Genomic DNA, 20,876 nt, shown 5'->3' with positions numbered 1-20,876 from the left:
TTTGAACACTGCAGATTTAATGAGAAGCTGCTATGCGTACATATTTGGGGCTTCCCAGGTGGCTCAGTGGGTAAAGAATCTGCCTGCAATGCAGGAGATGTGGATTTGATCCCTGGGTTGGGAAGATCCCCTGGAGGAGGTCATGGCAACTCACTTCTTGCCTGGAGAATCCCATGGACAGAGGAGCCTGATGGGCTACGGTCCATGGGGTCACAAAGAGGCGGACACAACTGAGCAAATAAGCACACACATATGTCAGTACTCAGAATGCAGTAGTCAACGAAACAGAGATGGAAGACCAGCGGGGAAGTGCACATCACGCAGAGCATCATGAATAACCTATAATCAATTACCAGTAGGCAAACCCACTCCAGTACTCTTGCTTGGAAAATCCCATGGACGGAGGAGCCTGTTAGGCTGCAATCCATGGGGTCGTTAAGAGTCAAACACGACTGAGCGACTTCACTTTCACTTTTCACTTTCATGCATTGGAGAAGGAAATGGCACCCCACTCCAGTGTTCTTGCCTGGAGAATCCCAGGGACAGGGGAGCCTGGTGGGCTGCCGTCTATGGGGTCGCATAGTGTCGGAAACGACTGAAGTGACTTAGCATAGCATAAAATGCCTCCACGGGAAGGTGAGAGGTACCACTGGGAATACAAGGTAGAAGTGAACCTACTTGGTGGGTCACATAAGGTTTTCCTGAACAAGTAGTCTCTTAGGAAATAAGATCATTTACTTGTTTGCAGATTTTTACCTTCTTGTATTTCTTCTGAGAAAATCTTTATCACGGTGTCCAAGTGCATTTAGTCAACAGACAAACACTGAACACCTGCTTAGCCAGACCGCATCCTTCCCTGACATTCCCTGCTAATCCCCACACCTAGACCAACCCAGCCATCAGCTTGCTTCACTCTTGAACCCCGGCTGCAGGGGTGACCATGGACGCCCGCTTCTCGGAACTGCTCTAATCGGCAGCTCTCCCTCCCTCATCCCAACCCCATGCCCACTAGTCTGTCTGTGCCTCCTTATCTTCAGAAATGCCTTTGCTTTCTACCTCAGGAGGAGATAAGAAGAGGAGGTCGGTCGGTGTAGAACACATTCTCTCCCTTCTACCAACACTACAAATGCATCTGAGTCCAGACCTAAGGTATCTGTGAAGTTCACCTCCTAACCATCTCTGCAATCCACTCCTCACTCGCCTTCCCCTCACCAGCACTTTAGAACAGGCATTCCTCACCTCTGACCGGAAGAGTTAAAAATCCTATTTTCTGTTCTCTTTCCATCTGTCTTTCCTATGTATCTTCTATGATGCCAGCAGGGAGATATTTCTAAGCGCAATTATGTTCATTCCATGCCCACGCCTTCACAATCCTTCTGGGCTCCCCAGAGGGATCATGTCTAGTCACTGACCTGCCCATTTGTTTCTGTATCTGCCCTCCCCTCTACCCCACCTCAACTGTGAGTCCTTGAGCACATCCATCTTCACCACAGCCCCACGGCTTGGTGGTTCCCGTGGCCTATCACACTCTCTAGAGAGGGAGGCAACAAGAGGTAGGTAATCTCTGGACAAAGCGTGCATGCAGCGTCGCTCAGTCATGTGCAACTCTTTATGACTCCATGGACCATAATCCACCGGGCTCCTTTGCCCATGGGATTATCCTGGCAAGGATACTGAAATGGGTTGCCATTTCCTTTTCCAGGGGGTCTTCCTGACCTAGGATAAAGTGAGGTAATAAAATTCAGATGTACAGATGTGAGAGTTGGACTATAAAGAAGGCTCAGCACCGAAGAATTGATGCTTTTGAACTGTGGTGTTGGAGAACACTCTTGAGAGTCCCTTGGACTGCAAGGCGATCAAACCAGTCAATCCTAAAGGAAATCAACCCTGAACTGGAAGTACTAATGCTGAAGCTGAAACTCCAATACTTTGTCCATCTGATGTGGAGAGCCAACTCATTGAAAAAGACCCTGATGCTGGGAAAGACTGAGGGCAGGAGGAGAAGGGGATGAGAGAGGATGAGATGATTGGATGGCATCACTGACGCAATGGACGTGAGTTTGAGCAAGCTCCAGGAGATGTTGAAGGACAGGGAGGCCTGACATGCTGCAGTTTATGGGATTGCGAAGAGTCAGATATGACTAAGCAACTGAACAACAGATTTCCCAGAGGGAAACTCCTTTTGAAGATGTCAACTCCTGAGACACCAATTCCTGCCATTTTTTGATGTCTGAACCCATAATTCTGACCCCAACCCCTTGTTCACTTGGTGGATTACTTCCTAATCTTAGCTCAAGACCCTGCTTCAAAAATTATCTTCTCATCGCTCACTCCTTACTGCATACGGTAAAGTTACTTTTCTACATTTGACATTGACCATTGCATCCTCCTTCCTAAGAGCTCAGTTTTGACTTCAGAGTGCATTCAAGTCCAAGTTAAAATCTCCAAGCAACGAACCTGCCTCGTAATTCTCAGGTGTCCAGAAAATGTTGATTACTCCAAGACCATCCTTCCAAACGTCGCTAGCCACACATGACTCCAGAATGCTCCTCCTCACAACTTTAGATCTTCCCTTCAGCAGCTCCTAAAATCACATCTTTCAGTGAAAATGCCAGTGATGAACAAAAAGGAGGCCTATACGACAGCATTAACTTAATATTTTTGTGATTATTACTTTTCATAAAAATAGTAACAGTAATCAGAGTTTACTGTGGGCCGAAAATTTTGCTAAGCATTATCTAATTTTATCTTCAGAGAAACACATTTGTTTTATAGATAAGGAAACTGAGCTTTAATGAGATTAAGTAATTTGACCAAAGTTATTTAGTTGGTAAATGGCAGAGCTAAGATGTAAAATCAGGCCTGGTTCTATGATCCAGGATTTAAACCACTGTAAAACATTATCTGCTCCTGTTTTCACTACCTTGTGTTCCAAAATTATGAGTCTGCTAGTAGATTTCTACTGTGTTTATTTATCTGTTTTCCAAACAATTCACTAAATAAATATTGAGTTCTAGCTCTTCCTGGCAAGTGTTCTCACTAGTATCTATGGGTTGACAAAGATACATAATACAAGACATTTTTCCCCAGGGAATAACTCTCTAGGTTGAAGCAGTGTTACAAAAGTGACCGTCTATGTAGTTTCAACTCATGATGTAGCTGACATATTACACCTGCAATGAAATATAGAAGGAAGAGAAAAATATGCAGGCCTGGCTAGAGTTCTCTAATATTGAAAACATTCTTGAGACTGGTGAATTTTAAGGTCAGTAAAAATTGTTCAAGGTCAGCAAAAGTATGTATGTATATATACATGGTTATAAACAACAGTTAGAACTGCACATGGAAAAACAGACTGGTTCCAAATCAGGAAAAGAGTCCGTCAAAGCTGTATATTGTCACCCTGCTTATTTAATTATATGCAGAGTACATCATGAGAAATGCTGGGCTGGAGGAAGCACAAGCTGGAATCAAGATTGCTGGGAGAAATATCAATAACCTCAGATATGCAGTAACACAACCCTTATTGCAAAAAAGCAAAGAAGAACTAAGAGCCTCTTGATGAAAGTGAAAGAGAAGAAAGAAAAAGTTGGCTTAAAACTCAACATTCAGAAAACTAAGATCATAGCATCTGGTCCCATCACTTCAAGGCAAATAGATGGGGAAGCAATGGAAACAGTGAGAGACTTTTTGGCGAGGGGGGGGGCTCCCAAATCACTACAGATGGTGACTGCAGCCATGAAATTAAAAAATGCATGCTCCTTGGAAGAAAAGCTATGACCAAGCTAGACAGCATATTAATAAGCAAAGACATTACTTTGTCAACAAAGGTCCATCTAGTCAAAGCTATGGTTTTTCCAGTAGTCATGTATGGATGTGAGAGTTGGACTATAAAGAAAGCTAAGTGCCAAAGAATTGATACTTTTGAACTGTGGTGTTGGAGAAGACTCTTGAGAGTCCCTTGGACTGCAAGAGATCCAACCAGTCCATCCTAAAGGAGATCAGTCCTGACTATTCATTGGAAGGACTGATGCTGAAGCTGAAACTCCAATACTTTGGCCACTTGATGGGAAGAACTGACTCCTTGGAAAAGAGCCTGATGCTGGGAAAAATTGAAGGCAGGAGGAGAAGGGGATGACAGACGATGAGATGGTTGGATTGCATCACTGATTCTATGGACATGAGTTTGAGTAAACTCCGGGAGTTGGTGATGCACAGGGAGGCCTGGCGTGCTGCGGTCCATGGAGTTGCAAAGAGTTGGACATGACTGAGCAACTGAACTGGTATATACACACACATATTTATGCACATATGTTTAAATGTTAATTCTTACTGTATGCTATGTCATTATGTTCATATTATTTTGAGCGAAAAATTCCACACAATATATGTGATCCACAAGACTATTATTGGCAGCTTACAATTTTGGCATTGCAGAATAAGAGATTAGAAATTCCAGGCTTTGATATTTGCACACCCAAGACATGAACATCTTTTAATAACTGATATAATCACCTCTTGGAGAATCTTTTGTTATATAAAATTAGTCATTAAGAACTACATTCCCTAAACAAATGTGATCTTTCATACTTTAAATTCCCCCACCTGTCTTCACCTGCCAAACAAGCATCTTGGTGATTTTTATCAGCGGTTCATTATAGAAAACCTGCCTTTCTTTCTGTAACTATATTTTACCCCAAACTCACTTTCACCCAAAGCTTCCCTAGACATCTTCATTTTATTGTAGCAAACTGGTATCATTAGAGCAAATAAAGCTCTACACAGAGCCTGCTAGCCCTCAGAGGGACCCCGGGGGTCTTCTAATCACAGTGCCCTGGTTGTGAGATAAGGAAGTCATCTGTTCAGGAGTGCCATCCACCTTGTCCCTAGCGACTGTCCCTTGCCTCCCCAGCCCCACTGCCAACATACATATTTAGCATTTGGTGCAATCACGTTAGCCACACCTTCAGAGGAGAGAGTGGTATCAACAACCTCCTCAGAAAAACATACTCCCTCATTCCTTCTCGTTAATCCATTTATTCAGTGATCATGAATGTTAGCCACTGAGGGTAAAAGCATGAGTGAGATATGGCCTCTGCCTTCAACAAGGCTTTGAGCCTGCTAAGGGGCCTGGGTGCGGAGATGGACAAAAATCACGAACGTGCTGCAGAGGCTGAAGAGGGGGCCTGGACTCGAGGTAGGCCCACTGGAGACAGAGTGTTAAACCCTGAAGGACCAGAAAAGGGGTCACAGAGCCTGAGACTCAGCAGGACAGGTTCATCACTTCCATGAAAAGAGAAAGGGAATTCAAGGTCAAGGAGGAGAGTGAGCAAAGGCGGAGATCATACTGGTTTGGGCACGGCAAGCCGGATATGGCTAGAGTCCTAAACTGGTGCTCAGGAGGCACAGTGGGAGGGCGACTGGGGGGTAAGCAGGGCCCAGAGCAGAGAACCCGGGGGAGGCACAGTGGGAGGGCGACTGGGGGGTAAGCAGGGCCCAGAGCAGAGAGCCCGGGGGCTCCGTGGAGGAGTCAGTCTAGGCTTGACTTGTAAGAAAGAGAGAGTCACGAGGGCATCTTAAGTAGAAAACGTGCAGAAGGCTCTTTCCTCAGATGGATCAGGTCGGACTGGAGAAGCAGTGTGCTGAGGTGGGAATGGTGACGGAGCTTCAAGTCTGGGGTGACAGGAGGAAGGGGGGGCTCTCGACCCAAATGGGAAAATGTGAAGAAGATCAGAGGTGGAGCAGGGTATGGGAGGGCCAGGGGTGCTGACGGGAAACAGGAGGATGAGGAATTCGGGGCCAGAGAAGTTGCGTTCAAGTGGCTTGCGCCACCACTGGATGAAAAAGACCAGGCTGCAGGAAGAGGAAAGGATCTCTGGCTCTGGCAAGAATGCGTGCGTGAGCCATGAAGACAGCCACAGTCGTAGCAGCCTGAGGCTGTGTTTCACCGCAGGTCAGCCTCAATCACAGTGCTGCTGCGGCATCCTTAGCGTGGGGCTGAGTACTTTGCCATCACTCACGGTACAGACAGGATTTGGAGGAATCTCCTCTCGGAAAGTTTCCTTAACTACCTGAACTGTTACCATGCTCCCAGCAAGCCCCGAGACTGTGAACGTGATGGGGAAGACATACCCCGAGAAGGTCGTGAGCAGTATCACACTGACCATAGATGGACACGCTGCGGCCGCCTTCTCCTCTAGTCTGGGGACGTCTGTGCACCATGTCGTGAGTAAACTCAGAGGTATATATGAGTCACGCCAAAATTCAACCAGCAAGGGAAGCATTCACTCCAAGAAGTTATTCTGTCTCTCCCTGGGCCATAGGAAATGATTCTGGCCTTGGGTGCATGGCCTCAACCAGGCTAATGTGATGCATCCTCAATTTGGGCTTTTAGCTGTTGAGAAAGAGAAATCATCTTCCTCACGGGGTTGCTAAGTGGCCTAAGAATGAAGCCAACACCAGAGGAAATACCTGAAAAATGGAAAAAGAGACTGAGCATTTGCGGTACTGTTCATCTCCAGATCGAGCCATGGCATAAGAGGTATCATCCCACACTTTTTATGTGAGCCAATAAACTGTTTCTTTTCTTTCTTAACCACTGGGCTACCAGGGAAGTCCCTGATTTTTCTTATTTAAGGCAATTTGCATTAGGAGTCTGCCCCTAGGGACCAAAATCGTACTGAAAAACTCAGAAGGGTACTGTGTTCTCTAAACCTAACCCTTGAGATCAAGGACAAGGATAAGATACATTCAATTAATGAGTCTGATGGATGCAGATAGGGCCAAGCTCTGAAGTCTGCCTGACCCACTCATGCATGAGGTGGCTGGTGGTCGACTCAAGCCAGCCCCCCATATAGACTATGATGATAATTTCTAATCACAGAAATTATTCCTGAACTGCTCACTTCTTCCCTTCTGTGGCACTCATTCCTGACCATATCATTTTCTTTTCAACTCCTTCTCCTGAAGACTTCACGCCCGTTTTTCGGGCCGACTCTCTGGATTTGACAGCGGCCTTTGACAGGCTCTGCTCTCAGCTTTTCTCATCTCCTGAACTGTGCTCCATCAGCCCCAGCTGTGACCTGCAGAAGCCAGCTTTTGTGCCTGCCCACCTGGCAGAGGTGAGCGCCTGGGGGGATACCCCGTGGCCACAGAAGGTCAGAAACCAGCTAACGAAATTCAGTTGTTGAGTCCACTAGCAGAGCTGAGGGTCAGAAGCCTGGGGGAAATCAGAACTCTGCAGAGAACAAAAGCAAGCAGAGTTGAAGTGACTGGGTTCGGAGGACAGCCACAAACAGAGCTGAAACGTTCCTGGGTTTTGTTTTTTTTACTGGGCACTTGTTCCTGGTGCGCAGCAGGGATCAGGGCAGAGGTGCAGGGTAAGTTATAAACACAAGGAGCAAGTGTAAGTTTGCACAGCTGTGGCCTGGGGCATAATACTGAGCCTCCATTTCTACTTACTGTCGGAACAGACGGGAGTCCAGGACGCAAGCTCATCACCCCCTGCGCCTTTCCCTCTGAGGCCCATCGTCTCTCTCCTGCGTTAACGTGTCTGCCTCCTAACCAGCTTCCCTGTTCCTATGCTTATTCCCTTCCAATCTCTTCTCAACACAGCAGCCAGAAGTCTCTCTCTAAAATGTAGTCCGATCATATTGTTCCTCCACCCAAAGTGAAAGTGAAGTCGTTCAGTCCTGTCCAACTCTTTGGGACCCCGTGGGCTGTAGCCTACCAGGCTCCTCCATCCATGGAATTCTCCAGGCAAGAATACTGGAGTGGGTTGCCATTTCCTTCTCCAGGGGATCTTCCCGACCCAGGGATTGAACCCCGGTCTCTAGCATTGCAGGCAGATGCTTTACCTTCTGAGCCACCAGGGAGACTTCCTCCATGCAAACCTCTCACTTTCTCCTCCTCTTAGCACCGAGGCCTTACGATGGCCTGCCAGGCTGGAAGGATCTGGCCTTCCCATGACCTTGCTGACCACACCTAGTCATGTGTCCTCTCACAGACTCCCCGCCAGGGACGCCGGCCTCCATCCTCTCCATAGAGGACCAGACGCTCCTCTCTGCGCTCAAATGTTCCCTTCTCAGTGGGACGGCCACGCGTGGCTCTGGTTATGTTACATGTGCCCTGACCCGCGCCAGCCCTGCACTCCTTATCCCCCTTCTCTGGTTGGTCTTTTGGCAATTATGGCCTCCCAACACACCCCATGAAATCGTTACGCCTTTCATGGAAAGTCAGCCTACGTGTGCCTGAGCCCCACAAAGGACTTAGACTTCTGTTTACTGATGAAACTCATGTCAAGACAATGTCCAACATGTTCTAGGAACTCAAAGAAACATTTGTCTAGTGAATACATTAATGTTAAAAGCAAAGGGACACATGTGACCATGGATAAATGGGGCAGATTCTCTAACAAAAATGACCATCATGGTTCAGGTTATTCAGCAGATGATAAGCATGTATGAGGTGTGCTTGGGAATTTCAGTTTTCATTTTAAGAATTATATATGAGCTACTCTGGGCAACAGTCTGTCATACAAATAAGATATGTTGTAAAAAAAAAATCCTTAACTGAGCTATTTTAAAAATGGGTTTTTAAATGAATCTTTAAATATTAATATGGTATATTAATATTTGAAATTCATTCTTTTTCATAAAGTAATCTGGAGACTAGCATGGTTTTTAAGACCTTTTGCTAGCTAGATTTGCAAAGTACCACCATCAAAGCTCCAATAGTCCGTGAACCACACTAATCTAATTAATGACTGATTTATTAATTTAATTTCTTTGCTTAAAATTCTGGAGGATATCTAGGAGATTCATTCAGTCAAAAATTTGGTCATTCTCAGGATTTCAAAGCCTTTCCTTTTCACTAAAACATAAATATGCTTTATATCACTAGCAAATATTTTTCAGTACCTTTAATAATGAAATTAAAATACCATCAATAGAAATTCCAAGTAAATTTCATCTTGCTTTCTCTGACACTCAGAGTAAGGTGTGGCCTGTTTCTTTAGCAAATGTCGTGGTGGTGCCGTGGTAAAGAATTCACATTCAAAGCAGGTTTGATCCCCGGGTTGGGAAGATTCCCTGAAGTATGAAGTGGCAACCCACTCAAGTATTCCTGCCTGGAAAATTCCATGGACAGAGGAGCCTGGGGGGCTACAGTCCAGGCGGTTGTAAAGAGTTAGACATGACTGAGCACACATTACATTATGTTTTTAAGAGGTAAGGAAGGATTAGTGAGTCTCTGAGGATCTGAATGATATTTCTGAGATCAGATCATAGAGGTTGCCACCTAATTCCTTCTCAGATTTTGTGGCTCAGGCTGGGTGATATTGAGAAGCACAGCTCTTCCTGTGACACTTAGAAGCCTTTTGAGAATGTCTGTCTTCTGCCTTACATACACTCAATTATACACCTAAAATCTGTTCAGTTCAGTTCAGTTGCTTAGTTGTGTCCAACTCTTTGCGACCCCATGGACTGCAGCACATCAGGCCTCCCTGTCCATCACCATCTCCCGGAGCTTGCTCAAACTCATGTCCATCGAGTTGGTGATGCCATCCAACCATCTCATCCTCTGTCGCCCCCTTCTCCTCCTGCCTTCAATCTTTCCCAGCATCAGGGTCTTTTCAAAGGAGTCAGTTCTTCCCATTAGGTGACCAAAGTATTGGAGTTTCATCTTCAGCATCAGTCCTTCCAATGAACACCCAGAACTGATCTCCTTTAGGATGGACTGGTTGGATCTCCTTGCAGTCCAAGGGACTCTCAAGAGTCTTCTCCAACACCACAGTTCAAAAGCATCAGTTCTTCGGTGCTCAGCTTTCTTCATAGTCCAACTCTCACATCCATACATGACTACTGGAAAAACCATAGCTTTGACTAGACAGACCTTTGTTGACAAAGTAATGTCTCTGCTTTTCAATATGCTGTCTAGTTTGGTCATAGCTTTTCTTTCAAGGAGTGAGTATCTTTGAATTTCCTGGCTGCACTCACCATCTGCAGTGATTTTGGAGCCCACGAAAATAAAGTCTGTCACTGTTTGATACCTAAAATCAAATGGCTTTAAATTTCCTGCAAGCACCGCTGGGCCCAGGGCCTCCGCTCACAGAGACATCAGGCTCACCTGTGCCTAGGGATGGGCACTTCCGGATGCCTATTTCTCAGGCCTTGGATTCTTACCCTCTGACCACCCTAACTGTCGCAACTTCCCACACCTACTGCCTCCGTCCTTGAGTTTCCTATGTCTGGGGATCCTCTCCCACTAGGCCTGCAGGACTCAGGACAGAGTGTGCCCAGCTTTCCAGTCTATGCCCTCGAAGCCTCCCGCCACCCCGGAGTGATGATGGGTGACAAGGTAAGGTTCTAGTTTGCTTATCTACGGCTCAGTGAGCAGGATGGAATGCCTGCGTTTACAAAGGAAGAAAGGAACTATAAGAGAGTACCTCACAGGGCATATTTTTCTATTCTACTAAAACTAAGGCTCTGCTAGAAGCCAAGAGACAATAGATTTCAATAATCTTAAGAGCAATGGAGTGTTGACTACCACCAAAACTCTATGAAAAGTATTTAACTCAATCAAGTAAGTTAATTCCTTTACTTTTCAAGGTGAGGACCATTCTCCCATTTTGCAGATGACAACACTGAGACTCACGAAAGGCTGAGCCCAAGGTCATGCTGCTAGTGCGGAGCAGAAATGAGATTTGAGCCCAGAGGCTGCCTTTGAATCACTGCTTCTTACCATTTGTTTTGTTTCTACCTTTCACTGCAGAAAGGTTAAACCGTTGTATTTCTAAAGGCATCACCAAAGATCCACCCAAATACACAGTAAAAATTTGATAAACCTCTACTGGTGAAATAAAGAACATACCAAATTTAAACAACTTGGACAGCTCTTACCAGTTATACTGTGTCTCTGCAGTTCCTTAGAATGTGACCTTGTTTAGCCTCTGCAGATTCAGTCAAGTTAAGATGAGGTCATAGAGTAGGTTCTCCTTCTATCTTCCTATATTCACCTATGAGCTAGTTGACAAGAGATTTCCTTTCGGTTTTTTTCTGACAGGAGAATTTCATTCACCCATGCAGTTTCATCCATTTCAGCACACTGCCTAAAAATTTGTTGAGATAATAACTGAGTGCTAATAACATGTGAAGAAGATCACTTCAAATTAATTAGTGGGAAACATTATGTAGCACCGGATGCCAGACACACTGCTATAATGATCTCAGTTTAGTTCAGCCGCTCAGTCATGTCTGACTCTTTGCGACCTCATGAACCGCAGCACGCCAGGCCTCCCTGTCCATCACCAGCTCCTGGAGTTCACTCAAACTCATGTCCATTGAGTCGGTGATGCCATCCAGCCATCTCATCCTCTGTCGTCCCCTTCTCCTCTTGCCCCCAATCCCTCCCAGCATCAGAGTCTTTCCAATGAGTCAACTCTTCGCATGAGGCGGCCAAAGTACTGGAGTTTCAGCTTTAGCATCATTCCTTCCAAAGAAATCCCAGGGCTAATCTCCTTCAGAATGGACTGGTTGGATCTCCTTGCAGTCCAGGGGACTCTCAAGAGTATTTTCCAACACCACAGTTCAAAACCATCAATTCTTTGGCGCTCAGCTTTCTTCACAGTCCAACTCTCACATCCATACATGCCTACTGGAAAAACCATAGCCTTGACTAGACGGACCTTTGTTGGCAAAGTAATGTCTCTGCTTTTGAATATGCTATCTAGGTTGGTCATAACTTTCCTTCCAAGGAGCAAGCGTCTTTTAATTTCATGGCTGCAATCACCATCTGCAGTAATTTTGGAGACCAAAAAAATAAAGCCTCACACTGTTTCTACTGTTTCCCCATCTATTTCCCATGAAGTGATGGGACCAGATGCCATGATCTTCGTTTTCTGAATGTTGAGCTTTAAGCCAACTTGTTTACTCTCCTCTTTCACTTTCATCAAGAGGCTTTTTAGTTCCTCTTCACTTTCTGCCATAAGGGTGGTGTCATCTGCATATCTGAGGTTATTGATATTTCTCCCAGCAATCTTGATTCCAGCTTGTGCTTCATCCAGCCCAGCGTTTCTCATGATGTACTCTGCATAGAAGTTAAACAAGCAGGGTGACAACATACAGCCTTGAGGTACTCCTTTTCCTATTTGGAACCAGTCTGTTGTTCCACGCCCAGTTCTAACTGTTACTTCCTGACCTGGATATAGGTTTCTCAAGAGGCAGGTCAGGTGCTCTGGTATTCCCATCTCTTTCAGAATTTTCCACAGTTCATTGTGATCCACACAGTCAAAGGCTTTGGCATAGTCAATAAAGCAGAAGTAGATGTTTTTCTGGAACTCTCTTGCTTTTTCCATGATCCCGCGGATGTTGGCAATTTGATCTCTGGTTCCTCTGCCTTTTTGAAAACCAGCTTGAACATCTGGAAGTTCACGGTTCATGTATTGCTGAAGCCCGGCTTAGAGAATTTTAAGCATTACTTTACTAGCGTGTGAGATGAGTGCAATTGTGTGGTAGTTTGAGAATTCTTTGGAATTGCCTTTCTTTGGGACTGGAATGAAAATTGACCTTTCTAGTCCTGTGGCCACTGCTGAGTTTTCCAAATTTGCTGGCATATTGAGTGCAGTACTTTCACAGCATCATCTTTCAGGATTTGAAATAGCTCAACTGGAATTCCATCACCTCCGCTAGCTTTGTTCGTAGTGATGCTTTCTAAGGCCCACTTGACTTCACATTCCAGGATGTCTGGCTCTAGGTGAGTGATCACACCATCGTGATTATCTGGGTCATGAAGATCTTTTTTTGTACAGTTCTTCTGTGTATTCTTGCCACCTCTTGTTAATATCTTCTGCTTCTGTTGGGTCCATACCACTTCTGTCCTTTATCGAGCCCATCTTTGCATGAAATGTTCCCTTGGTATCTCCAATTTTCTTGAAGAGATCTCTAGTCTTTCCCATTCTGTTGTTTTCCTCTATTACTTTGCATTGATCGCTGAGGAAGGCTTTCTTATTTCTTCTTGTTATTCTTTGGAACTCTGCATTCAGATGCTTATATCTTTCCTTTTCTCCTTTGCTTTTCACTTCTCTTCTTTTCACAGCTATTTGTAAGGCCTCCCCAGACAGCCATTTTGCTTTTTTGCATTTCTTTTTCTTGGGGATGGTCTTGATCCCTGTCTCCTGTACAATGTCACGAACCTCCATCCATAATTTATCAGGCAGTCTGTCTATCAGATCTAGTCCCTTAAATCAATTTTTCTCATTTCCACTGTATAGTCATAAGGGATTTGATTTAGGTCATAACTGAATGGTCTAGTGGTTTTCCCTACTTTCTTCAATTTAAGTCTAAATTTGGCAATAAGGAGTTCATGATCTGAGCCACAGTCAGCTCCTGGTCTTGTTTTTGCTGACTGTATAGAGTCTCCACCTTTGGCTGCAAAGAATATAATCAATCTGATTTTGGTGATGACCATCTGCTGATGTCCATGTATAGAGTCTTCTCTTGTGTTGTTGGAAGAGGATGTTTGCTATGACCAGCGCATTCTCTTGGCAAAACTCTATTAGCCTTTACCCTGCTTCATTCTGTACTCCAAGGCCAAATTTGCCTGTTTCTCCAGGTGTTTCTTGACTTCCTACTTTTGCATTCCAGTCCCCTATAATGAAAAGGACATCTGTTTTGGGTGTTAGTTCTAAAAGGTCTTGTAGGTCTCCATAGAACCATTCAACTTCAGCATCTTCAGCGTTAATGGTTGGGGCATAGGCTTCGATTACTGTGATACTGAATGGTTTGCCTTGGAAATGAACAGAGATCATTCTGTCATTTTTGAGATTGCATCCAAGTACTGCATTTTGGACTCTTTTGTTGACCATGATGGCTACTCCATTTCTTCTAAGGGATTCCTGCCCACAGTAGTAGATATAATGGTCATCTGAGTTAAATTCACCCATTCCAGTCCATTTGAGTTTGCTGATTCCTAGAATGTCAATGTTCACTCTTGCCATCTCCTGTTTGACCACTTCCAATTTGCCTTGATTCATGGACCTAACATTCCAGGTTCCTATGCAGTATTTCTCTTTACAGCATCGGACCTTGCTTCTATCACCAGTCACATCCACAGCTGGGTATTGTTTTTGCTTTGGCTCCATCCCTTCATTCTTTCTGGAGTTATTTCTCCACTGATCTCCAGTAGCATATTGGGCACTTACCGACCTGGGGAGTTCCTCTTTCAGTATCCTATCATTTTGCCTTTTCATACTGTTCATGCGGTTCTCAAGGCAAGAATACTGAAGTGGTCTGCCATTCCCTTCTCCAGTGGACCACATTCTGTCAGACCTCTCCACCATGACCCGCCCGTCTTGGGTGGCCCCACATGGCGTGGCTTAGTTTCACTGTGATTAGATTCATTCATAATGATCTAGTATCGGCTAAAAGTTTGCACAATTATAGAAATAATGTTCAACTATTTTAAGTGATCAATTTTAAATTGAGAAACTCAGGGTTATTCAAAAAACAAAGAAATTTTATACTTTTTCCCCCAGTTTATGAATTCAAGAAAAGGAAGATTAAGATAAATGTATACAAAATACCTATGATACTTCTCATGTTAAACATGAAGGTCAGAAATTATAAAATACTTGCTTTATGAGTGGGATGACTAAATAACCAAGCTATTGTTCTCTTTCTAATGCAATTGAAAACTAATTTAAAGCACATCACAGTAACTCCGCTCAGTGTTATGCGGCAGCTTGGGTGGGAGGGGCGTTTGGGGAAGAATGGGAACACGTATATGAACGGCTGCGGCCCTTGGTTCTTCACCTGAGCCTGTCACAACACTGCTAACTGGCCAGACCCCAGTGCAAAGTAAAAAGCTTAAAAAATAAGATACACCACAACAGACTGGGCTTTGAGATGTTTAGTACTAACAGGTGCAAAATGAAACTCTCAGACTCTAACTTGTGAGATGATACTACAATATACAAGAGGAATGCACACTTTGTAAAGGTGAATGTTATTTTTTTAATACACTTATCCACAGGCAAAGCAATGATTATTTTACATGGGTCTAGTTACTTTTCAATTAGTAAGTAAAAACTTATGTGAAAAATACTTCTGTCACGGCTATGCAGTTCTATATTAGAATTTTTTTCAAGTAAAAATTGGTATTCTATAGCAGTATTTCACCCTTATTGACCTTTATCATTCATAGAATTTTTAGGGGTCACATCAAAATGTTCCTAGATTATTTTTAGTTTCTGCTTTTCGGCCTGTGTGTAGTAGTGAAACAAAAGCATGGCCTGTCTCCGCACATAAAGTCTACAGTTAGAGAAAAGGGGAATTTATGTTTGGGAAGAGAATGGGCCATCATTCTCTCCTGTTTAATCACGGATGATTGACATTTTGTAGTAGAACAATAAAAGAGAGAGAGAGGGAGACGGAGAGAGACGCAGAGAGAGAAAGCTCTGTCAGTCAAGCCCTATTGCAGTTCTAGGCAGTTCCAGAGGAAAATCACCACTATCTGATATGTTAGTTTGACTGTCAGTCAGAGAATAATCTCAAGGTCATTTAAGCCCTAACATTCTTGGGAGCAATTTACCTTAAATTTTCTATTTTTCTAAATAAAAGCTATTGCTTTAGGTTGCCTTTCAGGAAAAAAGCTCATTTTATTTAAGGAATAATTATTTTATTTTAATTTGTTATTTAAGTTATTTTTCTTCCACTGATTCATCTACATATTTTACATTCAAAAGAAATTCTTTCTGTATAATTTAAGGAATTTTATTAAACCTGAAAATTGCGAGTAGATGTCTTTCTGTGAAAGCTTAATAAGGATTCTAAAATATTAAAGGAATACTGATTGCTAAAACTTGCTTTTAATTTTATTTCTGCTGAAGCCCCTCCTTAACTACTGTTATGACAGAGCCCCAAAGGCAATAAACAGAGTTGACTAAGTACAGGTTATAAAGAGAGGATATTTTCAATGCAGTTATGACAGCGCTGGTTCTTTAAATCAAAGAGGAAAAGTCCATTGTACTTCCAGGCTTCATCACTTTAAAATATTTTTTCTTAAATAGCCAAATAGTGGGTAAATAAATACAGTGAACTTTTGGATGCCAACGAATGCACATGGACTACAGCCATAGGAATCTTCTTCTGTGCTTGAAATACAGATATTTCTTATCACTGCAAGAGACAAATTATTTAGCAAGAAAAATTCACATATTTATCAGTAGATATAATATCACATGAAACAAATAAAAAAGTTGAAGCTAAAAGCAGCCCTGGAGAAGAAAACAAATCATTCCATGCAATTGGAGCTGCACAGCCTGCCTCAGAGCTGAGCCCAGCAGCTGAGCTGGAAGCATCCTCTATCTAGTCAAGGCTGAGCGTGGTGCACGTTACTTAACATGCCCCTTTCGTGTAAGTGGGCCCTCACTAAACAGGGCTATCTCCTTTAAAGATGCGATACAATTTAGTGTGGTTGTTAGTTCAATTCTGGGACTCTCCTGAGCCAAGACTATCAATCACGGCAAACGGTGGAATTATTCATACAGCTCGGTAGTCTGGACTGCTGTGCACAAGAGACTGAAGAGATACGATCAAGCTCATTTAATTTAGACTTGAGGCTGGACGTGAACTTCACTCCCTGCAGAACAGAACTATTTATCTATTGAACCACCCAAATTCCTCAGGTTTTGTTAAAAGGGTTCCTCATGGAAGCTTCTTTCAGGATATTTTGCATTACAGAGGAAAGGGTTATATTATGAAAATTCAGTAATCTATCTAAATTCAGGATTCCCAAGTTTGAATTCTTGAGCTGCTGAGGGCAAAGGACTGGATATAAATAAGTTCAAACCATGTAATGACCTGTAACAAAAGTGCACTGTGAAGAATTGTTTTACTTATATTTTTCCTTCCTGTCTTATAAGTAGAGATCAGGTTAGTAACCAAATAATTTATTACCACATATAGAGGGAAGCGCTAACTTAAAATGAACCTCCATCTTTAATCACTCTCAGAAGCATAGAGAAAATGGATTATTACCCATACCTTATCAGGTTCAGCTCTGGGAGAGCTACTGACACCGTTGTTTAATGATGGATCTCATTGCTATGCTTGTGAAATGCACAAAGTATTTCTCTCCTAGGATTTATCAGCAGAACCCGGAGAGCAGAATAGAATTCTTGAGTCTCAAGGCAAAGATGATGGGGTGAAGGCCAGAAAAGCTATCTGACTGTGAGACAAAGCTCCCCACCTCTCCTCACCCTGGGGAGACTAAAACAGTGGCAAAGAACTAAACTGACTTGCTTTTGAAAAACCATCGCTGGAGAGAATGAGGAAATATTTATCTCTGGAATGCTTGCAGCCCAGTACCTGATAAATTGGGGTGAAATGTAAAGAAATTAGAAAATAAATAAATGCCACCCAGCTTATAGGGGAAGTGCCTAGAACCATCGACATCACTGCTACTTGTAAGATTCAGTTTTTCTTTAGGAGGACATTTTTCATCCCCTCTACTCAGGGGAAGAATGAAACGTGTCCTCTGTTTCAGCTGGTGTTTTCTCTTATATCAGCTTGAAAGCTGGGTTTGAGACATCCAACATTTGTTTACTTCTTTTCCCTAAGAGTTGGAACAACTTTATTTTTTCTTCACCAAGGCCTCATTCTGTCTCAGTTCTTCTTTTGGGCTATCAGCCCTTTCCACGCTGAAAGAGTTTTATGAGTGCTTATATTAAATTCTTTCTCATATATATTTTATAAGCTTAAAAAATCAGTTTGGATTGAATCTAGGGATAACAAGATATTTATAGTATTTTTTTCTTTAATTCATTCACAAAGAGCAAATAGATTTAAAATGATTGATGTGTTTTCAATAATGAAAACATTTTTGAATAATGAACATACTTCCAAACCCAGCATATTTTTAATTCAGGTGAGAGGAGGTATGTGATTCCTTGTACAAAATATGATCTGTTCATTAATGTTTAATAATGGTTTCCCCACAGGTGGACCACATATTAGGAAAAGTCAATTCATGGAAATAAAAATGTTCAAAGAAAAAAATAGAAATAAAAATGAAGATCATAAAGATTAAACAATGTAATTTCTTATCACAAAGATTAAACAATGTACTTTCTTAATTAAAAAAAAATAACTACATGGTAGTATTTTTTAAGTGAAAAACATATAATACTGCAAAAGCAAATCTTTCAAAACTAAGATTAATCCCAGTGTCTGGGTTGTCATACTTCCTCTAATACACTTATACATACTTCTTTTAACAAAACCTCAAGCAGGTATGTTTAAGGCAAAGAGGAGAAATGAAGAGGCAGTCACAGTTGGCTTGGGCCCCTGCATCCATCATGGACCAAGGAGCCACAGAGCATTACTTAGCATTCCTTTCCTTTACTAATGGAACTCCACTTCAACTCAAGTGCTCTGGCCAAGTTAGATTTGAGGCTGGACGTGAACTTCACTCCCTGCGGAACAGAACTATTTATCTGTTTATCTATCGAACCACTCAAATTCTGCTGGTCAACGCAAGAGTTCCCCTATGTTATGCTCCAAATTCACTCATTAAAAAATAAGAAATTTATAGGAAAGATGTGAATGGTTAAACAAATAATCTTTTGTCATGCATCTACAATACTCTACAATACATTTAAAAAATATATTTAAACTAAGATAAGCAGTAAATGGCAAAATATGTCAAGACTGCTGAAAGAAATTCTACAAGACTAACCCATAAGCATTTCCAGTGACACTAAAAGTCTCCTAAATATACTGATAGAGACTGACAGAATAAAAAAGATAGATATACATACACATACATACAAACAAGATTGTATTTGTCTCCCTGGATATTTCTTACCAAGACTGAAAAGGGTAGGTGTCTTCCCATAATTGAGGTTTCAGAATTGTGTTATTTTGTGTATTTTGGGGCAGGAAGATGAGAAGCAAAGAGAAATAACATTGAAAAAAGTTAACGTAGGATTTCCCTGATGACGCAGTGGATAAGTATCTGTCTGCCAATGCAGGGGACGCAAGTTCGAGGCCTGGTCCAGGAGGATTCCACTTGCCCACAGGGCAACTAAGCCCCTGTTGCCACAACTGCTGAAGCCCGTGGCTCTACAGCCTGTGCTCCGAAACAAGAGAGGCCACTGCAGTGAGAGGCCGGCGCACCGCAGTGAAGAGTAGCCCCTGCTCGCCACAACCAGGGAAAGCCCACGCAGAGCAACGAGACCCAGGGCAACCAAAGATAAACAGATGAATGAACGTTTTTCATTATTAAAAAAACTGATGTAAAAGAACGTCTACTTCGGGATATCTTATATCAAACTAAGCCAACTGCTTCAAATAGCATTTATATAAAATCCAAGAAACAAACTGTTTGAAAGCATCAGGCAGTCATGGAGCATCTAGGGCTTGAAAAGCCAAATTCCCGGAAAAAGGAAGATGGCTAAAAACTCACCCCTGGTTTTCCTCCTTGAGACATATTCCCATTTACTTCATACGGTACAGAGTCTAAACAGAAACCAGTGGCCTAGAACTTCTGTCAGTCTCACTGTGTTGGGGAAAAAATATTGGAATTCGGGCTCTTTTTGTCAACCAAGACTCGCAGCTCCAAGATCCTAAAGGAAAAGGAGCCACAAAGAAGTGAGCCTGACGTCAGTTGCAATTCGCCCTGGTAACATTTCCCACCTCAGTTCCACCAGCCCAGGAGAGAGGCCAAAAACCATGCAGACAGTGTCTCTTAAGAAGCTAAAAATCTAAGTAGAGGTTTAAATTCTTAGCAAAGCTGAAGAGGCAGGGAGCATTGGGCCCGGAGGAGGGGTACTTGTAGACACCCGAGTCTTTCAGGGCCTCCTACAGAGCTAGGCCCCAAGAACACATGGAACTGGAAATAGAATAGCTGTCATGAAGCTTAAACCATAACCTCAAAGGATCTGATCGAGGTTCCCTAGTATACAGATCTGCTCATGCACTTGCTGTTGGTGTCTAGTTGCTAAGTCATGTATGACTCTTTGCGACCCCATGGACTGTAGTCCATCAGTCCCTCTGTCCATGGGATTCTACAGGCAAGAATTCTGGAGTGGGCTACCATTTCCCACTCTAGGGGATCTTCCTGACCCAAGGATTGAACCCACATCTCCTGCATTGGCAGGCAGATTCTTCACTACTGTGCCACCTGGGAAGTCCATGTCCATATACTATTTGCCCCTTAAAAATGTGCATCTCTGGAGAAAAATAATATCATCCAACGTCTCAAAACTTTTTATACACAATTTCTAGCAGTTGACCAAATATTATCAGTCATGGCAGAAACTTGGACCAAATGATACAAAGCCAAGAATAAAAGATGACTAAAAGTGGCTGAAGGTAAATTAGATATCATTATACAGTATGGTCTTCCCTGGTAGCTCAGTTGGTAAAGAATCTGCCTGCAATCAGGAGACCCTGATTCAATTCCTGGGTTGAGAATATCCCCCGGAGAAAGTAAAGGCTACCCACTCTAGTACTCTGGCCTAGAGAATTCCATGGACGGTATAGGCCATGGGGTCACAAAGAGTCAGACACGACTCAGTGACTTTCACTTTCACTTATACAATATGGACTTTAAATAATTGTTAAGTACTGTGTTCAAAAACAGATGAAACTGTAAGGGATTTCATCAAAGAACTGTAACACATGAAAACAATCAAATGGAAATTCTAAATCTGAAAAACACCATGATATTTTGAAAGCAGGAATTCAGCAGAGAGGTTTAGGATTTGATCAGCCATATTGAAGAGATGACTAATGAACTGGAAAACTGGTCTGTACAAAATATCCAGATAAACACAGAGTAAAAAAATACAATGAAAAATTTTAAAAAGATAGTGGGCA

The 20,876-nt window shown here is 42.8% G+C and overlaps 1 protein-coding gene across 1 annotated transcript in view; it reads right to left on the bottom strand.

Moving 5' to 3' along the window:
• Positions 1 to 20,876, bottom strand: part of PACRG (parkin coregulated) — a 528,342-nt gene that overhangs the window by 339,275 nt on the left and 168,191 nt on the right. The gene's annotated exons all lie outside the window — the stretch shown is intronic.

This window comes from Bos mutus, chromosome 9 (genome assembly GCF_027580195.1).
Source record: "Bos mutus isolate GX-2022 chromosome 9, NWIPB_WYAK_1.1, whole genome shotgun sequence".
NCBI classification, from domain to species: Eukaryota; Metazoa; Chordata; class Mammalia; order Artiodactyla; family Bovidae; genus Bos; species Bos mutus.
The sequence above is the reverse complement of the archived record's forward strand: the minus strand, read 5'-3'. Positions and strand labels throughout refer to the sequence as shown.